The sequence below is a fragment of the Epinephelus fuscoguttatus genome, linkage group LG4 (assembly GCF_011397635.1).
Source record: "Epinephelus fuscoguttatus linkage group LG4, E.fuscoguttatus.final_Chr_v1".
NCBI classification, from domain to species: Eukaryota; Metazoa; Chordata; class Actinopteri; order Perciformes; family Serranidae; genus Epinephelus; species Epinephelus fuscoguttatus.
The window spans coordinates 15,525,079-15,550,722 of record NC_064755.1 but is presented as its reverse complement, the minus strand read 5'-3'; the positions used below and the strand labels follow the sequence as shown (position 1 = coordinate 15,550,722).

Sequence of the window (25,644 nt, the reverse complement as noted above, 5' to 3'; positions counted from 1 at the left end):
ACAGTTTCTAGCACTACAGGGCACGCACAAAGCAGTCGCAGGAGAAGACAAGTCACAGTGATCACATCTTTTTATTCCTTGGAGTAGGTCTGTCATTGTGCTGTCATTTAACCCCTTCCTGCCACACGCTTCAATTGAAGACAACACTTACACCATTGTACCATTAACTGTTCAAGCATAAATTAAGTTATTTGTCTACATTAAAATGTGGGTCATAGAATATTAAATGAAAAAATAAAATGATTTCATTTTGTTAGTTTTAAAGTGAACCAACTATAATACTAATTATAAAACTGGCTCCCAGACTGGTACAAGTGTACCAAATTTAAGGTTGATATGGACAGGGGTGGATTATCAGACAATGAGTCCCTGGGCAAAGCTTTGCAAGAGACATGAAAAACAAAACAGATATGAAAAACAAGAAAGCCTACATGGACCTGAGCCATGTATTTTAGTAATTCAGTGGCTTATTTGGTCATTTTGTGTCTATTTGAGGTCGCTTTGCCCCTTTTTGTAGTTATTTTTCTCTTTGCAGTTCCTTTTCATCTCTTTGTGGTTATTTTGAGTCTCTTCATGGTCAGTACACGTTAATTACAGTGACATTAGGCCCGTTTCCACTGAAGAAGTTCCTGGTACTATTTGGGGGGCAGGAACTACTACAGGAACGTCCTCTCGCTCAGCCCTCTCAACCGCTGTGTCTCCACTGAGAGAGCGGAGTAGGAGGAAGGTTCCTATAAAGTTACTGGGCTCTGGATGTGATGTAATCGTTGTGCGACCATTTTGACCGGGGCGACATAGTGGCGTAGGGACGCTGTTAGCTGTTAGCCGGCAGCGGTGTCTGTAATAACTCACTAAACTCACAAAGTGGCCCGTGAAAAAATTTTTTTTTCCAGCAGATGTCTTAGTTACAACATGACTGAGCTAACTGGAGTAGTTTCATGTCGTATCCGACAACAGGAGGCTTTTAACAGATGACGTCCTGATGTTAGCTTTGCTGCTGCTGTTAGCTGTCCCTGTCACTTGATGCTTTCTAGACATCGTGATTTCCCAAAACTGAATAAATACCAATTTTGGTATCTGTTGACGTCACATTCCGCCTTGAGTATATCCAATCAGCACCAAGTAATCCCCATGCTCCAGCCAGGAGTTTTTCAGGGCCATTCTGAGTACCTACTCCGAGGCAGGGACTTGTTTAGCCCCTGTAAAAGTTCCAGAACTCTGACCTTCGGGGGTGGTTCCTGCTGTGGAGACACGCACCAACGGCCCCGGCCCCGGCCCCGGCCCCGTAAATTTACCCCGAAGTTCCTGCGGTGGAAACAGGACTATTGTCCAGGTAAAGGCCAAGAGGCCACAACTTGCACTTAGAGATCATTTGGTTCTTCATCTTAAGGGCAAAGCAGGGGACACCGTCCTTCCTGCCTGTTGTTGTCTTGTCTGAGATCTGTGGAGCTAACATGACTAACAGACACAGGAAAATATCCATCATCTTTTCAGCAGCCTTCCTGTGTGGCACTTAATGACACAGGCACATTGCAGCACCGTGACCAACACAAGACAGAACGCTGACAAATGCAACTAATATGAAATGAAATGTGCTCTGTGAGATTGCCATACTTAATGGATGGTGCTTAACCCTTATTTATGAATCACTGTGCCTCAGCTTGTGACTGCACAGACAGGGCATAACGTGCTAACAATGCTGAGAGCTCACTCACAGCTACAACACACTACTATTACTACCATAATGTTACCCACTATTGCTCTGAAGCCTCGAGTTTGGCCTATTCTTTGGAGCCAAGAGTGAATACATTTGAGCGAGAGGGTAAAGCTGACTGAGAACCATTGAACAACGCAACCTGTCAAACACAAGGTAGCCACATCCTGAAGCATACCCTGCTTTATCATCTATTTTATCCTGAATGGGAACATAATTCAAGAAATGAACATCATGCTGTATTGAGGAAGATTTGAAACTAGACATTGAGACCATAAACGCATTAGGAAAATGTTAAGTAAAGTAATATATCAAGTGATAAGTAAGGTAATTTTCTCATCGACTTCAATACAATCGACTTCTTTCTGCAACCAGTGGAGTCGCCTCCTGCTGGCCATAGGAAAGAATGCAGGTTTAAGGCACTGCCATATTGGCTTCCCTTTCAGACTAGGTAATAACCACTTGGGTTTACTACACACACAACGTGTGCTGCTGTCTTACATTAGACTTCCTTTAAACTAAGAACATACAGGAGAGGTTTCCCACCAAACTTCGTAATCTGCCAATAATGATCTTTCCATCGATCTACCATTGCAGTACACACCAATCAGCCAAAACATTAAAACCACTGACAGGCAAAATGAATAACACTGATTGTTTTGTTTCAATGCAGTTTTCTGCTGGAAAACTTTGGGTCCTGGCATATATGTGGATACTACTTGACGTGCTCCACTCACCCAAACACCGCTGCAGACCAAGAAAACCCTCTCATGGCAACAACACTCCCCGATGACAGTGGCTCCACCAATAGGACAATGCGCCATGCCACACTGCAAAAACTGCTCAAGAATGCTCCAAGGAACGTGACAAAGAGCTCAAGGCATTGACCTGGCCTCAAAATTCCCCAGTTCCGAATTCAGCTGAGCATCTGTGAGATATGCCAATACCCCAGACGTACTGTCCATGCATGGCGGAGCCCCTACGGATTTGACATAGCTCTGACATGTCAAGGCATGGACACAGGAGGTCTGGAGATGCCCTGTGGTGTCTGGCACCAGGGTTTCACGGCAGATCCTTTGAGATCTGTGGGTTGCGAGATGACGTACCAGCATGTCCCAAGGACACTCGATCAGATTTGGATCTTGGGAATTTGGAGGCCAAGTCAAGGCCTTAAGCTCTTTGTCATGTTCCTCGGGCCATGCCTGAGCATGACACATTGTCCTGCCATTGGGGAGTGATGTTGCCATGAGGGGGTTTGCTTTGTCCGCAGTGGTGTTTAGGTGGGTGGTGCGTGTCAAGTGGCATCCACATGAATGCTAGGACCCCAAGTTTCCCAGCAGAATATTGCATTGTAACAAGATGATCAATGTTATTCACTTCACCTGTCAGTGTTCTGGCTGATCGGTATATATATATATCATATATCATAGTGTATATTAGAAAATAATGTTCAACACTCCCTAAGATGTTCCATTTCAACACTCCCTAAGATGTTCCATTTTCTACAACATGTTTATCTGGTAACTCTGACCCTTTTTAACCTGAATAGCTCTTCCACTTAGCAAGACCATAATAACCCAGTTGAAAACTTTCCCTCCGACTACCATTAAGTATAATTTGATCCTCTCTGCATTTGCTTTTTGAACATCCCAAAACACCACCACCACTGTCTCTTCATTTACTTAAGCTTTCCTTATCTCATCCTCCAGACACAACACTGGATCCACATGCCCCTTCCTCTCCTAAATCTGCCTTGGTATGCATCTGCTATACCTTTTTTCTCCTAGATGTACATTAGCGTCTCATTAACCATCCGTTCCATCAGTTAACAGACGTGTGTTGTCGAGGCAATAGGCCTATAGTTTGTGGCTTATTAGCATCTTTCCCACGTTTCCTTATCAGAATAATTATCACTTGGTTCCAGCTCAGTGGGATTCTTCCTTCCTCAAACACTTTTATTAACATATTTCATCTTTTCTTGGTGCAGTCTTCTCAGTTTTAACCACTGCCTTAATTCTCCCATGCTAAATGGGACTATTTGTTCACCGTCAATGCTATTTTTTTCTTTCAGATTTAGTTTTCTCTCTGTCTCTTATTCCCTCCTCGGAGAAATTACTGGAACTGTGTCCTGCACCAAAAGAATTTACGATTAACATGCTAGTTTTTGACTGTATTGTATTGCTGAGTTCATCTCTCACATCTTCCCATTACAAACCCTTCAGATCCAAGTGTGCACTGCAGCTTTAACAGTCATCTGCATCGTTTCGTTTTTAGATTTAACACCAGATGTTGTATTTATCACCCCTACTATAAAGGTCACCATTTTCTTCTTCTCTATCTATGCGTCTTCCTCCAATCTTCCTGCTTTTTCGCTGCAATTTTATCTTTGTTACATCCTCCGCCCTCAATCTGTTTTTTCCATCCTGCCATCTTAATTGCCTCTGCATAATGAACATTTTCCTTTGTTGCACCTCCATCTCTCCTGTCAACACTTCACAGCCCCAATACACAACACTGTGATAACCTACACAGGTATGACAGTTTGGCCTCACTTCCTCCCCACACTTAAACTGGATTCTGCATATCACGCTGCATTATGTTTTGTTACAAATGCAGGCTTTCACACTCACAATTGCATTTTATATGAATCTTTAGGACGGCCCTCTCTGTACCACAGGAGAAAAATGCACGTTACTTTTTATTGCGAAGGCATTATTAGGTTAACCACCTACTTACATATCCAGCCTTTTTTTATTTCATACCAGCAACCACTGCACTCAATCTATAAATCAGATACTTTTAAATGATCCCAAGGGTGCGCTTACAGCTTGGTAAAAATGCTTTCTCTTTTTATGCATCCTGGGCGGGGGATGAGCTCCTAAATGTGATTACCTTAGAAGTACGTCCTTCTTCGAATACTTTCGAAGGTCTTTTATGAACTGCCCTGAAGGAAACATGTTGCTGTTTTACATAATCCTTCACTTGGGTGGAATGTGTTATGGATGTCACTGGTTTGGTCTGCATGACTCTCTTCTTTTACCATTTCCCTCGAGTTGCTTTTATGTATTGTATTTGTTCCATTATGTGATATTGTTTTTTATGTGGAACTGATTATGCTGCCGTCTTGACCAGGACTCCCTGGAAGAAGAGATGCTGTGTCTCAATGGGACCTTCCTGGCAAAACAAAGGATACATTAAAAAAATATAATAAAATATTCACACCCAGCACATCTCTTTTTTTTGGCATACCTTAGCCACATGCCTAAATTCCTGGCAATGAAAACACATAGGCTTTGGTATATACTCACTTTTGCTGTATTTCACAAATCCAGTATAGCTCCTTTGGGAGAACCTTTGTCTCCATATCTACAAAAACAGTTTGTCTGCTTTTCCTCGCCTTCCCTTGTCGTTGCTCTTCTTACTAAACTATTACAAACCCTTTTCTTCATATTTCCGCTAAGCACCACTCTGAGAATAACCCTTTTGCAATCGCCGGACCTCCGCTCCCCAACTATTACTGCTTTGGCTACTTAAGACTTTTCCCAGAATTAATCATTTGCTTTGCCTTCTCCATCTGCACTTCAGTATTACACCCTATTAGCAAGTTTCCATCTCCCAGAACTTTCCCACAGTTCACCTCTTCAACTTGCCCTCCAATGATTTTTGTTAGCTTTAGCGGATCGACTTTCTTTTTTACCCCTTCTTCCCTTGAAACTTACCACTACATTAAGCAATCCTGCCTCCGGGTCCCTCTCTGCCCTCAATCTCCATTTCACAGAATCAGCTGGACAACTTTGGCCTTTAAATGAGGAAAGGGTTTCGTATTTATTCCATATTTCAAGGGGGTTTTGGTCAGCAGGTAAACATTGTTTATTCACACATAAAAATCTTATTTCGAGCATACAGAATTTGTTTTGGTGGTGAAAGAAAAGTTATATGTTGCTGAAATGTCTTTTCATTTGCATGATATAGACCTTGGTTTGGGTTAATGAGCAACCTGAGTTACATGTAAACAAATTATAGAAGCCGGCATCCACACACCAGGGGGCATTACAAGAAAGGGTCTAATAACCTTCACCATCTCCCCACTGACAGCAGGCGTCAACATGCAGAAGAGACAAACAGTATAAATATCTTTTCCTGTCATGGACATCTTGTCTGTGTGGGTATGAGCAGATGCAGAGAAATGCCAAGGTTTGACAATAGCCCTCTTTCCACAGCATGTTCAAGGTGAGAACATTTCAGTTATTCTGCTTCGCCATTCCTCATAAAAGGTACGAGCACAGAATGGGGGGAGAGTTTTCCCGCCTTTAAGATAGGAGCAGATGCAGTAACGGAGCCAAATCGACATCTGTGAAAGATGTTTGAGCCGGCAGGGTGGGATGAATGTGACGTTTTGACGACGTTTTATGTGTGCAACCCACCACCGGGAGACTTAAAAAGCAGCTAAAAGCAGTTAGCAGCTAACTCAAAGAAGAACTGCAACATAAAATGTCTGCAAATTTGTTTACATAACTCCAGCATGCTATCTTAAATCACACACTGGAGCGGCATTAATCTGGTGTTTTTGGTTCTGAATAAATAATCCAGGCCAGCATAATGAAGGGTCTTTGATGTGGTAGTGCTGTAGGATCTAATGTATGTATGATGTTGTCGACCCCCATGTTTGTGCATGTTTGTCTGTATGTTCACATCTCGGCAGTGCTCTTGGCAAAGCCCCCTGGGGAGGGGCACGAGGCTTGCCCTCGCCCTCCCCTTTTCTTCTCCCCTTTCATTCCGCGGGCCACACTAGGCAGGGAAGAAATCACTGCCAGCCCCAGGTGTCAGGCATCCGCCCGGCACTGTGTCAGCAGACATGGGAGAATGTGAGAGAAAAGATGGGGTGCATGCAGACAAGAGTGAAGGATTTAGGAGTGAGAGAAAAGTGTGTGAAAACAGAGGTAAAAACCGTACAAACCAGGAGGAAGGTGAGAAATGCACTCAAAGAGAGAGATTTAAGGGAGAGAGGAAATTGAGGGCAAGTGGTGCTAAGGCAGAGGAAATAAAGAGAGGAGTGTATTAGCAGTCTACAAAGGAGAAAAGTATATGTGACCTCTGACATGTAATGGGCTTGCACTATGCACTGAAGCCACCTTCAGAGGGTTTTAACAGGTCTGGTCAGACATCTTAAGTCTGCCCTCTCAAAAACAAACACTGAACCCTCCACAGGGACCACAGGTCTGTATGTCCTCCCTTACAAATGGATAACTGGACTTCATCTAAATTCACAGAGCACCAGCAGGGTACACAAAATAAGAGAATCTGGAGTCGGATTGCGTTGGTTAGACACATGGGAACAACTCTTTCCGGCATTGTTATTTGTAGCTGTGTATTTGTGCGAATCAAAGGGACAAGTTCTGTGTGATAAATAGCAGATGCACATGTAACATCAGCTTTCAGCCATTTTTTTTCATCTCCCTCAAGACTCTCAAAGTATTCTGGCATTATTTAGGCTTGCAGTTGATAAGGGCTGAAATGAGATACAGCTTGAGGAAGCGCATCTTGGCAGGGACATTAATACAGGAGCTCACTGCTGGATGGATACAAGGGTGGTGTGATGGTACACTTCATAAAATTGGAAATTGGAAAAAAATATAGATATGTGCGGTGTGAGTCATCGAACAAGATGGAGGGGAAGGGGATACAAGAGGATAAGAGAGAAACTCACTGTAGTAAGCTCGGTAGATAACAGCAAATTGGAGATTCCTGCCTGTACAAGGTCAGGTGATTGAGTGCGACATCATTTGATGAGGAGTGTTGAGCAGGCAGCCAGAGAGTAGAGGCAGATCCATCCACCTCTGCAGCTGCCGTGTGACTGGGGGAAATCCAGTTCACAGGCACGTCTGCACATCATCACACAACCTGCCCCGCGCTCACCTTCTCCCTCTCCCTCGCTCCTGCCCTCATCTTTTCACTATCCATTCGCAATGGGAATAACAGGATAAGACAATTGCACAGAGACGACACATTTCAAGCCCCCTTTCTTCACGCCACCATCTCTGTGGTTCTTATTTATCAGCGCACTGACAGACAGGGTGAAGAACAGAGATGTCTGGATCCTCTCCTCTTATGGCTAAATCATGTTGTGCATGGGACAGGTCGTCTCCAGCGGCTTTGATCACCCCTCGAGGATTGACAGAGTGACTGATGTGCCCAAGTCAGTCCTGCTGCCTATTCATCTCCCTGCAAGGGGAGGAAAACGGGAGATAGAGAAGAAGCAGGCCGAAAAACAGATAGGGGATTGCAGCGATGCAATGATAAATCCACAGCGGGACTGTAAGCAGTTTTAGTTTCCGCATGTGGGAGTCTGGAAAGATGGAGGTGGCTTGCAGCAGAGGATTTTTAATGATACGCTTCATGGCTGCAATTTTAATGCGCCCCGCTAATTATGATATTGCCATGTTGGCCTTTTCTGAGCTATTCCATGTAATGAGAGGGTGAGATGGAGAGACAGAGGAGGAGAGACATGGGTATGGCACACTGTGTGTGAGTGTCATTCCAGTCTCTGGTTCAGCAAGGGGTAGTGATAAATTAGGCGCCTTGCCGTCTCCCTGGCACCTGGCCACTATTTGTCCTTTAGGTGTCCTGGTGACCAAAATGTCCCTCTGAGCTCATCAGGGGCTCTTCAGGGGGATCCAGACACTCTATGCTGCACAGTACTGTACCTTATTGGGGTAACTATTCTTTCACCAGATGTGCGTGTTTGTGTACATGTGTCAAGTCAATTTTATTTATATAGCCCAATATCATGAATTACGAATGTGCCTTGAGGGGCTTTACAGTCTATACCACATACACACCCTCTATCTGTAGACCCTCCCTATCCTTGGTCACCAGGTGTGTGTGTGTGTAGGACTGTTTTTCTCATTGTAAAAAGATTAATTCCTCAGCCAAGTATCACCTTCATCATTCTGTCTTGTATCGCAGTCTCTCTGGGGTGACAGTAAAAGAAAGCCTTGGGCAAAAATACCTGTTGGAGCTATTAAGAAGAAGAAATAAATTAATGCAAAGATGACTTATGGAGACAGGAAATCTTCTCGGAGGTTTAGAGTTTGGCCTGGAACAACCTATTAGAGGATCTCCTGAATGGCAATTCAGTACAGAACTCGGAGCATAAATCACAGTGTTATAAATATCCATTAAAACGCCACACAATAGTGGCCCCAGATGGTAGGCAATTGTATTGAAATGTACACACAGTACAGAACCTGTGCGTGTTTTTAAAAAGGACTGGTCTGAATTTGTTGTGGGTGTCACATACAGAGTTATGGCATCCCGTGCGTGACAGAGATGAAAGTAGTGGCGGGTGCATGATGACGGAAGGTGCACACTGAATAAAGGCTGACTCAAAGTGTCAGGACTGGCCCGATCCCTCATCACTCATGGCCCACTTTCTCAACGCTGCTCTCCGCTAAATGCCAGGTCTCTTCTTCCACACCTGAGTGCTTAGCTTTAATGCATATTAATTCACTGTCTGGCACTGACACCCAGGAAGAGATTGAGCACCAAACTGTTAAAAATAAGAGGGAGGTTTGCATGAAAAGCCTCATCCGCGTGTAAAACAGGCTTACACTTGCACGCTGATAAGAACGTCAAATTTAAAATGCTGGCTGGGTTACTTTCAGGTACAGAATTTTTATGATCAATCGTCCTTATAATGGAACCAAGTGATTTGTCAAACAAGCTAACAGAGGTTGCACCAAAATGTCTAAACTGTTTGCTTAATTTTGGGGCATCTTTTATCCTTCAGTCCTGTATTTTTTTTTTATTTGTTCATTAACCTTAAAGGGAACCTATTGTGCTCATTTTCGGGTTCATACTTGTATTTGGGTTTCTACAAAAACATATGCTTACATGCTTTAATGGAAAAAAAACCCCTTTATTTACCCAATTGTATTTACCCTCGATCTGAAACTCAGGAGAAATTAACATCTGCAACCAAGAGGACTGGTTTTTGCTGAAGTTAGCAAGTTGCTACATGTAGCGGTGTACTTGCAGCTGGGGAATGACTTTAACAGTGTATGGCAGCACTTTCTACTGCAAAAAATCACAAATAAAAGCTTATAACCCAAAATCTTCACAACCGGACATGTTCCAGCAGGAATATAATCCAAAACTGGGGAGAAATTAACATTAGCAACCAAGATTGTATGCTTGCCTTGATGTTAGCATGTAGCTCCGTGTAACACTGTGCAGCCGGGCAATGACTGTAATGGAGTAAAGCAGCTTTTTACTGTGGAAAAATCACCAATAAATACTTCTAAAACAAAATTTTCCCAACTGGACACGTGCCAGCAGGAATATGCTCCGAAAACTTAAAGAAATTACCATCGGCAACCAAGATTTTAAGTTTCTGTAGCAGTGCCGGGTACATAATGTGAACACTTGCAGTAGTGTGCCTGCAGCAAATCACCATATAAAGAAATCTTTAGTAAGGTGAAATCAGCTTAAAAAACGTTGGGAACATAGTATTCAGAACAGTCTGAAGCCTAAGGTTTTAGCTCACACTGGTTACTTTTACATACATTTACCTCATTATTTGAAACTCTGGCCATATCCAATATGAACATCAGACACTGTAACATTATATATTAAAGAAAATATGGCAGAGCAGAACAGGCCCCCTTTAGTATATTTCTAAGCTTGCAAACAAAGAAAGTTTGTTTTGATCTATTTTTGTTCATTTACTGAATTCACTGTTGGCCGCCCACTGCTTTATACCTGAGGACAGTTCACATGCTGGCTTTGTGTACTTCACTCAAAATTCAGATGCTACACATTAAGTGCTGCAGTCTGACCGACCACCGCTGACCACCCAGGCACTGAGCAGTAAGACAATAGGGCTGGAGACATCTAAAAAAGGAGTCTACGACACCTGTGGCTCAAAGTGCTGTACAGGGGCCTGAATCCACAGTCTGGATGAGTCAGTCTAGACAATGAGTTATTACAGGCTAGTCTTATGTCGTGATGGCAGGAACAAAAGCAGGAACATAGCAGCTGGTGATGAGCTCACAGCATCTTTATCTGGGTTTAAGACTGCCCCCCCACAAGTTATTGGGATCACTCAGAGTGCTACAATTTATATGCTTCAATATAAAATTCAAGTTTTAGATTCTCACTGACATGATACAAAAATCAAGTGAAAAATTACAGTGTTACTTTCAATTAGATGGTTCATCACACTTGAAAAGTATGAGTTCTAAGTGTCACGATGATGTTCTTGTATTGTTGTCTGAACACAAACAATCTAATCAGCTCTCGGTACATAATTTGTACCGAGAGCTGATTAGTCCTAATAGACCTGGCAGAAATCCTCCAGTATGTTGAAAAAACACATTAAGGTTTGGAACTGCCGTTACCAAAAGGCATTTCAGGTCCCTGATGCAAAGAGATGGATAAAAGATTCAGTGTTGAATAGTACAGAGCAATGTTGATGAGCATTAGGAAAAAGACTAAAAGCCCAGATTCAATGAATACAATAAAAACTACCTTTAGTACTCTGGGCTGCCAAGGCTAGCAGAAAATTAATGACATGGGGACTTATGTGTTGCCAGTAATAACAGTATATTTGCTCTGTACAGGTATCCGTGTAATTGTGCATAAAAGTGAAAACATTCATTTTAAAGTTGCTGTTTGATGCTCCATGTCAGTATAACCTAAAATGACTTTGGCCACACCAAAAAGACCCCATATTTGCTCTGAAGACTATGCAACAATCACTTATTTATTTCATATGTAATGCATTATTTTCGCTCAATTTCCGTTTACTCTTGTCAGGGGAAGGCAGGATTAGATTTATTACTGATTACTTTTTTTTTGTTGTGGATTATTACAAAACACAAATAATTAAAAAAAAAGAAAGATTTTCAGCATTACTTTGATCCTCCCCTCTAAAGGCAAATATAACAACAAAGAAAATTACAGCAGACAACTGGTGAGTGAACATATTGTAGATTAGCAGTAATACAACCCATCAATTTGTTTTCCTACTGCCAAAAACGTGTTCTTTGTGAATTTGGGGCTTAGTTTAGCCCACCCAGATACTTAAATCCACTTACAATGAAGGGAAAAAAAAGCCAAGTGTTAGCATCATCTGTTCATCATAAAACAGGATTACTGGACAGCACACAAACAAAATATTCAGGGCCCTGCATTACTACAAAATGCAGATGGAAGCCAGGTTTACTTTCTACTTTTGAGCTCAACCATTATTTCTTAAAAACAAAAATCATGATCACTTAATTCCGGCAAGAATTTGCCATTATTCCAAGGAAATGAGATTGCCAACAGCCACGCTCAACTATTGTTCAGGGCTGTCACAAAGATTTGAGATGAAGACTCAGGCCAAGCAGGCAAATACCCGCCCCTGCCAAAGACAAATAAGAACCAAGGAAAAAGAAATAAAGCATGCTGTTGACACTGCATTCACTCACACAACACGCACACAGTGTTTCATCTAAACCTCCAGTCATTTCCTCGGCTCTTTCAACAACACAAGAGTGGGGAACATTTGGTTAACACTGAATTATTTTTTATGGCCCAAGTACTATGCGCGGCGAATGGCTAAATCATTTGTGCCGTAGTTTGACAATCTGCACAGATGGGACAGTCTTTGTTATTCAGGACGGCAGCCCTCATCTGAGATAATACAGCTATACCATAAACCCGCAATTATCAACAACAGGCATTACAGTCTGCCAATGGTTAGTGAAAAAGATTGCCATGTGGATGATTGACCACAAATGGAAACAGTTTCGACTTATTCGAGTATGAACACAAAGGTAATTGGCTTATAGGGCTTGATGATACCATGGTCAGATGTTCTATAGATCCAAGTGATCCGTTTTTTCTGGAGTAAATGGCAAGACATGATAAATGTTTGGGGGTTTAAATGCCAGCTTTATGTGATAAGAACTATCACGGAGGGAAATGTTACTGCCTCCCATGCTATTTGATCTTCAGCAAAGTAATTAAAGCTAAATCGCGAAGATAAATGATCATAAAAAAAAAAAAATACAAACCAGTAAGGAGCAAACCTCTCCAAGCTAATTATGAGTCCTTTTGTTTTTTAGTTTACTGCATCAGCAAGGTAGGTACATGCTTTGACTCCCTTAAAGAGTTGCACAAAAGATGTTTTTCACTTCCCTAGTGTTTGAATGGATTAAAAAAACAAGACTTCTTCTATAACCTGACGTGATGTTTACAAGCGCACCTTAATCTGGTCTAGCACTTCTATAAAGAAAGAAAGAATATGACAATGGGCTTTTATTTTGGCATGTCACGCCTGAACAAGCGAACTAAACAGTCATCCTAAAAATAAAAACAATAGCTTCATATTTGTTTCCTCTTCACGCTTAGTATCAAACCTATCAAAACAGCTTCCTTTATCAATAACAACTTTAGAGAGGCTGTCAACCCACTGGATTCTTCTGTAGAGAGGAGGTGATGCTTAAAAGAGCAGAACAAAAGATTTGCATGGACCTGGATACAAACAGCCCAAAGTCATGACGCCTTCTTTTGATCTGCACCTGATATTGCTTAAGGAGGTATAACTACAGAGACTGGATGGGGGGAGGGAGCAGGGCTCAGATAGGGCTCACAGAGACGTAAGGACAAAACCACTGACATTGAGAGGCGCCGTATCCTGCTGCATGTTTGCCAGCAAAATACGGCTCTATCGCAGCCTAACTGGCTGAATCACGAACATCACAGTAACATCTGTGTATCAATCATGAGGAATCTATTATATCATAGAACATCAGTTTATGACATGCGCTATTGCTTTTGAAATCCAATAGCTGCACAAGCCAACAGATGCTCCCTTAACAGAGCCTGGAAATAAAGTGTGGCTGACTTATCTCCCCCCTCCTACATCCCCCCAGTACTGCCATCACATTGCAATACGATACATCTCACCATTTGGCGATTAAGCCTGCTAAGGTATGGAAAGGAGGTGATTCATATTGTGATTGCAGAACTGCCCTCCGTGACTCTTCTAGAAGGGTGAGAGGACCAGAGAGGGGTAGGCAGAGAAGGCCCCAGAGCTGCGAACATCCCCCCCTCAAGCTTGCGGAGCTGCCTGCCTGACTGCCTGTGGCTGTGGCTAAATTTACTCCCCCCCCTCCTCCCCAAGCATCCCAGCACATCACGTTGGGATTCTATTACTCTCTCGCGTCCCATCATACAGATAGTCATGTGAAAGGCGGCCACAGGCCTCCGAGGCTGGCAGTGCCCTTCCTGCCCCTGCATTCAGCACTCAGTCCAGTTAATGCTATTCGTCTCTACCCAGCTGCCCAATCGCTCTCTCTGTCTCGTTATCTCCGTTCTTCCTCACTCGTTCTCGCCCCTTCTATGGCTCGACTCTCAAACCCCTCCCCCCCCCCCAACCTTGCTCCCCTCCAATTACAGCTCGTCTCATCGTGAGAGCAGGGGTCAGCGGTGGACAAGCTTTAGGGCTGAGACTGATGACTGGTAACGGACAGGGGAGAATGAACCCCAGCCAAATGGGGATCAATAAGGAGACGGGGCTGAAGGATGGCTCCTCTTATGGGCAGAGAGGTGCTGGAGGCTGGGTGTGAAGAAAAGCCACTGCTGCCACATCAGGTCAGATCACACGTTTGATATCCCAGTATGTCTCCTCCATCAGCGGAGAGCTGTCAGCAGAGTGACATGAGGCTAGACACTTCGGTGATGGTTCATAGGCATGAGGATAAAGTGCCCTGCCCCGCAGAAAGCCACTCTCCTGACTAACCAAGTGGTAGACTGACGTCGCAGCGTCGATCCAGCACGCAGATCATCAGTTCTTACTTGGCCATGTATGAGAGTGTTAGTCGTTGAGCCTGAAATAGACTGACATGCGTCAATGAGGGCAATGGAGTCATTAGCTATTCCTTTTGAACAGCTTGCTCACTCTGACTGAGCAATACACAGGGGTAAGCACAGATTTCTGAAGCCAGCTTATGCAAATTTCACGAACAGGTTGAACCTATCCCAGGTTGAAATTTGCAAGGGAAGGAACAGATAAAGAAACAGAGCAAGGGGGGAGACAAAATAGAGAGATTTTGTTTGAAGGAGGAAACAGCCAAAGCTTTGCACCATGCAGTCATTCTGCAGACATGACCAGAAAGCATGCTCCCCTCCTACCCATCCAAGCAGTGCATGACATCTTCACTCCCTTCATGCACACACGTCAGGGTCACACTGACCTCTAGTGGTGTCAGAAAGAACATATGGCTCATGACAGCTGGCCATGACTGAGAGATAATTTGTTCTTGAGGTAATTTTATCAGAACATTGATTTCAAGTCAGTAACACTGCTCTAATACCTCTCAAGTGATACAGATAAATGGCCGCCGGGAACAACATGTTTCAACACCGTGTGAACCAGAGTCTCAACCTCCCCGCTTTCCAATTATCCACTAGTGAACTATCCCCGCCTCCTCTCTCTCTAACTCTTTCACTCTCACCATCCCTCTCTTTATTTCTCTCCCTCCCCCTCTCCTTCTCTCTTCTAAGACACCTTTGGAAAATTTCGATTTGAACACTATTGATTTTGTGGGTTACACCTACCACAAAACCCTGACAGAACTTAAAACCGCTCTATTCAGTTGGAGAGGGATCAAAGTGCGACCTTTGCTTGGAGCAGTTTAATGAAGTTAGAGGTGCGATGCCGAGTGAGTTACTAGATATTTTTAAACAACAACTTAAGAGCCTTGAGGGTTGGATAACATCTTAAATCGACTTTCTTCAGGGACACTGCTTGTGAGATAAGAGTTTTGTTATTTAACTTCACAATTATGCCTTCATCCTGGTGCAGTGCTGCTCCTTGTTTAATCACAAGTAAAGCATGATGTTTTAAAAGCTGCAAGCACACATTAATCATGCAAAAGATGCACACTGTAAAGCAGCACTATAGGCTGATAGTAAGGCTAGAAAAAAACATGTTGTATTGCTTACAATTCACTAGATGGCGCTCACTGCAAGGAAACATGCTCATCAGCACTGTTGCTCCTTTAACATACTATACTAATATGCAATATTAAAGTAATCAGTTCATATAGACTTGAACAGCACAATACCTAAAATACAGAGTATGCAGTGTCCAGAATTTCTATGACATACATGATTATTAGCAGGGTTGGTCTACTTCATTTAGATTGGCCCTTTTATAAAGGTCTTCTGACTGGTACACGTCGACATGGATACCACAGAATATGTGATAGGGTTGTCATGGTACTCTGGCTGAAGGGCTGTCTCCCAGACTCAGCTTGCAGCCCTATTACTATCAAAGCTGCCAGAAAATGAGGGCATAATTATGTTCGAATGGGAGAGCTGATCTGAGGGCAAAGTTATAGTGATTTGTCAGATGATTTGGAGCACTAACTCTGTGCATGAGAGGCTGCATGACTATGCTTGCCCCTGCTTAAAGAGAGTTGCTTCTTCAGCATCCATATGTAATTTAAGCTGGACTGTTATTTATTTAGTTTGGCAGTTTCTCTATACGTCTGGGAGGAGCAGCATGTGACATAGGACTTATGAGGTTTTTGTTCCGCACGTTTTCCAATGTTAGCTTTAGTTAGGCCTTTCAAAAGTTTGTCAACGAGCTATGCGTCTCCTGCTGTTACACCATGTTGTGTTAAGCATTTGACAGGTATGTAGTGGCTTTAATGTGTGTGGGTTTAAGGGTACTATGCAGGATTATCAGGTAATGTCTGTAAATACGCTCGCCAGCAAAGGTGAAAGTAAAAGCCAATCCCAGATTCACTCTCGCTTGGCATTTTGCCTCGCTATGTTTGCATTGTTTCCGTCGTGTATCTCTTGGATGCCTGCTGCTTATGGTCTGGCACCTACCTTTTTATAAAGCCCTGACCTCACCCGGGCTCTGTGGGAGTTCATGGCTATCAACATTAAGAGCGCACAAAATAAGAAGGTAAGAAAATACAAGCAGAGGGCAGAGCCTCAGCAGAAAAAATACACCGCCACACACTTCTAGTCTATACATTGTTTTTTGTTTTTTAAGGAAAATCCAGCGTAGTATATCTTTAATCACAAGACATCACAGACAATCACGAGACACCACACAGTGCAAGACAGTAGAGCCATTAGGTCATGGTTAAAACTCACAGTAGTAACAATGACAGGCAGTGCACAGGAGGCTCTGTGACACAGTCAGCATGAATATTAATCCTCCTCCACGGTGAGACAGAGAGAGAGAGAGCGGGAGAGAAACGCTCAGGCATTGTTAAGAGCTCTCCACTAGCCACTAAAACGTCACTCATCAGTGACTCTGGGCTTTTGTATGCTGTACAGGTCCTCCCAGGAGACCGAGCCTAAATGTTGAACAACCACAACTGGCACACAAGCGGTGAGAGAAAGTATGGATGAGGTACCACTTTTAGCTCAACAGAGAATGACTGAAGCCGAGTCATTACAATGTGGGCCAGCTGGTGCTGCAGAGAGTTCATGCAAGCAATAACAAATTTAAAAAAAAAAAAAAAGTTTTGGAGAAGTTTTAGAGAACGGAAGGTATAGTGTAGCACTCATTTACAAGCAGGGACGTCATTGACTGTAATAAACTTAGCAAGTATATTCAATTTTAATACATCCCATTTATCGTTCTTACATATCTTTTTATTTCATTTCTCTGGCTTGTCCCCTACATTTTGTTTTCCGAAACACATGACCACAAAAAGTCTTTCCAAATGGAGTCAAAGCAGCAGAGGGCACATCAAGGGCAACGCATTTCTGCTGCAGAGGCAGAGAAAGATAATCAGTCATTTGATGAGACCAAAATTAGCCGGAGCAGTTGCGCGAGATTAATACCTGCTCATCTGTGTCCATTCTGAGAGCTCATTAGACACGCTTCAAGATATGGAAATATAACATACATATATTATATCGTCATCTAGAGTTGCTGGTAGACAGCCACTGTAAATATCTCAAAGGAAAGAAAGGAAGGTGTTGAGACGGGACACTAAGAAGTTGTAAAATTAGGAAATGCTAATAGTGCAAAGAAATCTTGCTTGTTCCCAGTTAGACGCTCAGGATGTCCTAAAACCAACATCAGTCTCGTAAAAGGAGGGGGGGTGGCTTGTTTTTCTTCATAACATCAACACAATTTGATATGTACACATAAACTTTAACTGTATGGGAAAATGAGCTTTATAAAGAGGAAAAGGACAACTTTTCAACTTTCCCACCTTGTGTTTCCAAGTGCTATTATTGTTGGCACCACTGCTGCAAAGACAACCGGATCAGTTTCCGTTTTGCTCTCTTCTTCCTATTTGGTTGCGCAGTGGTTGACGCACTTCCTTTGGGCTGCAACTCAAGCCTTTATTTTACTGGGAGATCGACCCATTGGCAGATATAGACCTGACATCTGCATTGTGAAAGTGAGGCTTATACTGTAAGTCAGCAATCTAAAAACTATGGTGTCATTATTCTACAGCCAGTTTGGAGTTTGCATGTTGTCCCCGTGTCAGCATGGGTTTTCCAGCTTCCTCCCACAGTTCAGGTTAACAGGTTAACAGGTCCAGGTTAACTGGTGGCTCTAAATTGGCCGTAGGTGTGAATGTGAGTGTGAATGGTTGTCTGTCTCTATGTGTCAGCCCTGTGATAGTCCGGCAACCTGTCCACAGTGTACCCACCTCTTGCCCAGTGTCAGCTGGGATAGGCAACAGCCCCCACACAACCCCCAACAGGATAAGCGGTTATAGAAAATGAATGAATGTTAAGTTAATGCAAAAAATGTGTCTATTTCTACGTTAAAGGTATAGTGTGCAGGATTTAGTGCCATCTAGCGGTGAGTTTGCAGACTGCAACCAACTGAAACTTTCCCTGTGTGCCAAGCATGTAGGAGAACCATGGTAAAAACATGAAAACGTGACAATTCTAATGTCCCTGTCTAGAGCTGGTGTTTGGTTTGTTCTTTCTAGGCTGCAGTAGAGCAACATGGCAGACTCTGTGGAAGAGGACCCACTCTGTATGTAGATATAAACAGCTACATCTAAGCAGATGAAAACACAACAATTCTTAGTTTTAGGTGAATATAAACTAATAAAAACATAATTATGTATATAACATACCATTTCTACCAATATATCCTTCCAAATCCAACACGCTGGACCATTTAAGCAGGCCACAAACTCAATTTTACTTCTCCATGTATGTAAAGAAATCCTTATTTTTCTAGAGAGACATTTAAATATGCCGAATTCCTCACAACTAAGAACCAAAACAAAAATACAGAGACACCCTTCAACTCAAGGTCGACACACTCAAAGAGCTTCTACAGGCCAAAAATATTCCTCTTGGTAGTTCAATAGACAAACAATTACTTCTGATGGCCAATCTAAAAATCACAGTAACAGCTATGACATTGAACCATAATAGATTCCAAGAGCTGTTAAAGATCAAACTCAGATATCACAAACAGACTGATTTTTTTTTTTTTTTGTACGACAAAACAAACAAAAAAACCCACCTTTTTATTAAGACAAGTCAACAGTGAGCCACATGCCTTATATTTTGATTATAGGCCAGGATCCTGTTTGAACCCATCTGACCCTGCCAAAGTGAGGGTGTTGTGTTGTGGTCTGCTAACACAGCCATCAAACACAAAGGCTGGGGGAGCCGTGCTGTGAAGCGCAGTGAAGCAAAGCCTTGATGTTTTTACAGAAAGAACATAACTGGGGTTGTGAAATACAGTGCCCTTTTCCCTCTCCTTCAACCTCCGCTTCCTTCATCCTCCCCTCCCCCCATCCCACCTTTCCTCTCTCTGGGTTTACTGTGTACTAAGCGGTGTTGCCTGAAACCCCTTAACACTTTTCATTTCAGCCGAACCTGTTACTCCTCAAACTGAAAGCCAGAAAACATCCTCGCCAAGGTCACAGACTGAGAAGACTACAGTCAGCTCATGTTAGAATAAAAGCAGGGATAACAGATAGCAGCCAGTCGTTATGAACTTTCACACCGCCGAGCAACTCGGGCCAGCTGCCTTCAGCTCTGTGATAATCACTGTTAGCTGTTCTTCATTAAGTTCAGCTGCACTTTCTTACATTTTTGGCTGTTTAGCTGTGATTGGTCCTTTTAAGTGCTCATTTCTCAACTTTATTAACAATGTTATGACAAAGAACTGAACAATTGAAGCTGACAAAGTACAGCTGAACCAGATGGAATACAGGCAAAAACTGATGTTGAATCAGAGCGATGAGAGTACAGCAGAATGTGAAGACGTGCAGCTGACCATAACCAGCTGTGCACTCGGCCCAGTGTCCAGAAGAAAATGATGGCATAGTGCATTTCTGCAAACCATGAAATCATTACATTTGCACGTTTCATATGAGTCATGTCAACATTTCTAAAGTGACGTAATATATAAGCTGTCTTTGTCATTGGGAGGTGGATGGGATGGTTGATGGTTGTCATCTAGACTGCCAAATTACAGACCAAGTCATTGCTATGTTCCCAGCGGCTTTTGAGCACCAAATGTGGATGTTGTGTATGAGTATTTCTTTTTTTTTTTTTTTAAGAGACATCTGCTGTTCCAACCAGGATTGTGGCCCTTAAACGGGTTATTTTAAGCCAAAACACGATCTTTTCCTAACCATAACCAAATGGTTTTCGTGCCCAAGCCTAACCACACGTTACGCACAGTGTTGTTGAAAAGTAAAGTTTCAGTGTATCTGCTACACAATAATGTGCAAAGTAGCATATCCATGGTTTACACAAACATTGAATGCCAACATTTTCCTAGCAACTGTGTTGACGCACCACAGAGATGCTCCAATCAGTGTGGTTCCGATCTGTATCATCATGTTCTTCACAAATGATTTAATCAGTCATTGCCAGAAAAAAAAAACAACAAGCATAAAATAGGTGAAGCAACCACCTGTCACTAATACAAGAAAAGCCACAAGCCACACTACAAAATTCATCCCATTTTTTTGACCCTCAGTCAATCAATATTGCAGTTCCCAGCTCTGAAATAACACATGCTCAAATTGAAACCTGCTGCAATCACAAGGACACTTTCACATAAAGGGACACACTATAACACCAGCTGGCAGTATAAACACACACATTCACCACTGAACACTTCAGATTCCAGCTAAAGTATCAGACATAATTTCAGTAAAGCATTTCATTGGCAGAATAAGTTAAGAAATGAATTCCCTTATTAGACAAATTGAGAATGTGAGCCAATTTAAACAGCAGACTGAAGAATTCAGCCTGAATGTAAAGGACTATTAACTCTTATCCTTGTTGAACCTCTCCACAGGAGGAAATGGTGAGCAGAATTTAAAAAGCAAAGTGAATAAGCGTGGCAAAAAAAAAAAAAAAAGCTTCTCCCAAAGCGGAGCATCGACCCTGCCGCACAGGGATTTATAGAGACAACGGGGGCTATTAATTTCCCTCTTTTCCCTCCAGAGAAAGCCTGTCCAGACCAGCTTGTCTCCATGGACGACCTCCTTTATTACTCAGAGCTAACTGAGGGCCCAGATGTTACTGCCATTGAACTGAAATAGAAAGGACCAACATTCTACAGTTGCAGCTGTCTATGAAGCTTTTCTCTGCATTGTGGATGGTCGATGTGAGCTGTCTTTATGCCTCCCTTAGAAACAGATAAAACTGTTGACACTTCTGCAACTATACCACCATTGTTTTTAAATGCATCTGGACCTTGGCAGATGTCATGCTTCTGCCTGCAGAACCCGCAGTGCTTGCTAGAGGTCGCTGCCACACTGCACACTCCGGTAACATCACCGGCCAAGTGAAGCCGAAGCTGCTGAACCTGATTATAATCAAAGTGTTTGACCTGAGCTCGGTGCATTTAAGGAACACAGAGTTTTTGGAGCAAGGGACCCTTAGAGGCTTCAGCGCTGCTTACTGCTGATGGGTTACTTCGTCCCGAACAGCGTGACCCAGAATGAAAAGCAGCAGCCAGCTTTCACACTTGCTGCTGTGTTCGCTGTTTTACATGGAGAGTCATGATCCAGAGTGCTGCCTTATTCATGTGTGCACACCTCATTCAGCCTCAAGATTGGAGAGGTTAGCAACTTATGTCATTTACCCCTCTTTAGCATTCATATGTGAAGTGTGAATCTGCTCTGAGTTACCAGAAAAATGGAGGCACCTGTACAACATCACGCAATGCAGTGACTGCTCCAGCTGTTTTTATGTCAATTCAGGTCTGTGATGTATTTTGTGGATTTGTTATATTGGAATGTATCAAATTTATCTATCTCTAATTTTAGTTGTAGCCTGACTGATGTTTACTATATTCAATGTGTTCCCTTAGCACCACCCTTTATTAATGCACTCTTTGTTACTTGCCATGGCATCAAATAAATGCCACTACTGACAGAAAAACATATTTCCCAGCTCTGGAAGTTAAACCATGAGCCAGTCAGTGTTGATCCTTACTAGTTTTTACACCAGAGGCTGTCTTAGCTTAAGTTCAAGGCCAAATCAATGTGAAGATAACATACAAAATGGCTGCTGCTGGTCTGCATCAAAACACTGACGCTACTGTTGTTTTATTTTTGTATCGATGATCTGTGCTTCCAATCAAACTCAAGTATGTGTCCCTGCAGGCACAACATAGCTTGGGGCTGAACTGGACTGACAAGATTGCATTGTATATAAAAAAACATGTATTTCAGTAAAAAAAAAAAACAGTCTAACAGTGGTCTGTTGTTCAAACACTTGTGTCAATCAGAAAAAACAGACAGTGGGCTCCACGCAATGTTATCCTCATTTCACAACACTAACTCCACAAACTTTGAAACACACATTAACATTCTGAGATGCAGTGCAGAGTTACTGTAAAAATACACTGTCATGACCAATAAGAGGCATGTCTGAAAGTCTTTTTTTAACATAACTTCAACAGATATAACAGCAAAATGGGTCTTTAAGATGCACAGTTAAAGGGACAGCTCACTCCGAAATAAAAATATATATTTTTTCTCTCACCTGTAGAGCTGTTTATCAGTCTAGATTGTTTTGGTGTGAGTTGCTGAGTGTTGGAGATATTGGCTGTAGAGGTGTCTGCCTTCTCTTCAAAGTAATGGAACAAGATGGCACTCGGCTTGTGGTGCTTAAACTGCCAAAGCAATACATTTGAAAAACTCAACAGCAATGTCTCTTTCCAGAAATACTGACCTGCATACTCAAGATAATCTACAGACCTTGTTGTGAGCAGTTTCATGTAGGAACTACTTTCTGTCTCTCTACCGAACTACACCTGCACAACCATACTGCATTGCATATGTGTTTGTGAACGCACGAGATGTCAACATTAATGGCGTCCTCTTCAGCTGGGCCGTAACATTTGCTAGCTCTGTGGTGCTAAGTGAGCTAGCAGTAGATGCACGCTTCCTTCTGTGGGGTGACATGGTTGGCGGGTGTAGTTCGGTAAAACGAAAATAGTTCCTGCATGAAACTGCTCACAACAAGGTCTGTGGATTATCTTGAGAAACCAGGTCATTATTTCTGGAAAGAGACATTGCTGTTGAGTTTTTCAAATGTATTGCTTTGGCAATTTAAGTATCACAAGCCGAGTGGCATCTTATTGTTGTTATCAACTTATGGTTGATATCTCCAACTCACACCAAAACAATCTACATTGATAAAAATCACTACAGGTAAAAGATAAAATATGGATATTTGAATTGGGGGTGAACAATCCCTTGAGAAAGAAGGTAAATGATTGCTGGCGATCCCTATTCTTGCTGACACTTTGTGACCTTAGTGACCATATATTGTAAGAAAATTCTGGCTTCTTTTCCATGTGTGCCCGCCCTTATGGTCCAAAATAATTTATGCCTAGAGCCAATTACTGCTACAGGCTATACTGGAGGTCATGCAGGTTTATGTACCTGAAATTTAAAGCTTAGGGCTTGTGTGAGCGTGTGTGTGTGTGTGTGTGTGCTTAAGGGGCTATTTCCTGCAGTCACCCGCCTTGACGTTTGGAGGTAGTTGGACAGGAAGCACACCCATACCAGAGCAGCAAGTCAGCCCTGAACAATCTGGAATTAAGTCCCACGAGCCTGCTTCCTGGAGGGTCTATTGTCCTTTCTGTTACAACACCCTCAAGCAAACTGGGAATTACCAATAACTACCCACTCTAAGTAACCATGACTGTGTGACTTGGCCCATTCTATCTCATTCTTTAATACATCTTCATTTCCTGAGTTTTCTGACTTCAATCATGAGCACATCCTCTCTTCATTCTCAAAAATTTGTTTTAATCGAAGCGACCCAAGGGGGGGAAGGTTCATCAGCATCACTTGAGAGAAATCTTTTGCAAACAAACAATCACTTGTGCAGTGATTGCAATGTAAGAGGGTAAAGACAGAATTAGGCCATCCTGAGGCTGGAACTACAAACCAAGCGGGGTGGAACATGGCGTAATTTCTCACCGGCTCAGATGTGGTCGGAAACAGAGGCAGTGGGCTCTCCGGCTCGCCTGTGACAGCCTGTCAAACAGAGGAAGAAAAACAGGGACTGAAAACGACTCCTCAGATTAAATCAACTGCTAATTGTAAAAAATTCACATGATGGCACGTACAGCTAAAAAGGGGGCTGTTAAAAAGGTGGATGTTTGGAGGAATGACAGAGCCACGCGACAGTTATATACAGCTATGTGAGCTTGTGAAGGACGGCGTGCCAGAGTCGCCCAAACAACTGTCAGCGGTTGACATGGATATTAAAAATATTTCTGTTAAACACTACAATAACACATAGAAATAACACACAAATCCAGATGACATATGCAGCCTTCTTCCTCATGAGGTAGGGTCATTACTGCTGACCACAAATGTAGCATCTGGACAAATCTTTGCCATCGGAGAAGACAGTATACACCGAACTGTCAGGAAAATTATAGACCATGCCAAAGCACTCGCCAAGCATGCCACTGATTCTATTTCTGACCACTATACATATAACTAACTGTCACAACATTAAATAGTCCAACTACCTGATAATCATAGTCACAGACAACTATTTTAAACATGCTGAGATGAGTAAATCAATGTGTTTCATACATTAGGTGACCTATAATGAGCATAGCAGAATGCTGTCTTCATGAATCACTGTCTATCTTGGAACTGCAGGTTGACAGTGTAGACAAGACCAGAGACTGCCCTATGAGCTCACATCAAACCACAGACCACGGGGGCCACTGTGTGCTGTGACAGGAATCTGCACCAGACAGCCACTCAGTCTGCTTTCTTGTGGAACTCTCTCCCACACGATGTCAGCCTGGTCCAAACACCAGAACCAGTGGCCTCTGATGGTGCAGAGCGTGTCTACAACCTGCAGGCTTTCCACTTGCAGTACTCATTGAGTTTCTGGTCATGCAGGCATGCCACCACAGAATCAGGGTAGGTGCTCCACTTAACATTTATGCCGTCTAGTTCTGCTATAAGATGGATGACTGGAAAGAATTATGGGGGGGACAAAATATAGAATAAAATGGAAGAAGAGGGAAGCAGGAGGGGATGCAGAGGATGAAAGAGGTACGCTAAATATAAGGGCGAAGGCAGGGAAAGAAGGAAGCAAATGTTAGCTGGAGACATGGCATCTATTTCATAAGTTTTCCACTTGCTTTTGCCAGAAACAAAATAAACAAGTCATCTATTTAAACTTTCTGTTGTGGCTTCAAAATTATAATCTTGTGTGGTACAAGTAATAAGGCCAGGCACTGACATTTCCCCTCCACGTTTTCAATCTTCCATGTGTGACAAAAATTGTTTTCTTTTCCACAAAGAACAAAAGGGGAATTACACCCCACTGCTTTTGTTTTTGGAGCCAGTACTTAGCAGACCTCTGAGGACAACATCTAATCTAGTCTGAGCTGATTCATTAGGGGCTGCGGGGCAAAA

General features: G+C 42.7%; 1 protein-coding gene across 2 annotated transcripts in view; it reads right to left on the bottom strand.

Moving 5' to 3' along the window:
• Positions 1-25,644, bottom strand: part of tspan9a (tetraspanin 9a) — a 215,128-nt gene that overhangs the window by 167,389 nt on the left and 22,095 nt on the right. Inside the window, exon 2 of one of the 2 annotated variants that reach the window (XM_049574030.1) lies at positions 24,178-24,234. The exons of the other annotated variant lie outside the window; for it this stretch is intronic. The gene's annotated coding sequence lies outside the window, so the exon portion shown is untranslated. The remainder of the gene's footprint in view (positions 1-24,177; positions 24,235-25,644) is intronic. 2 annotated transcript variants of the gene reach the window in all.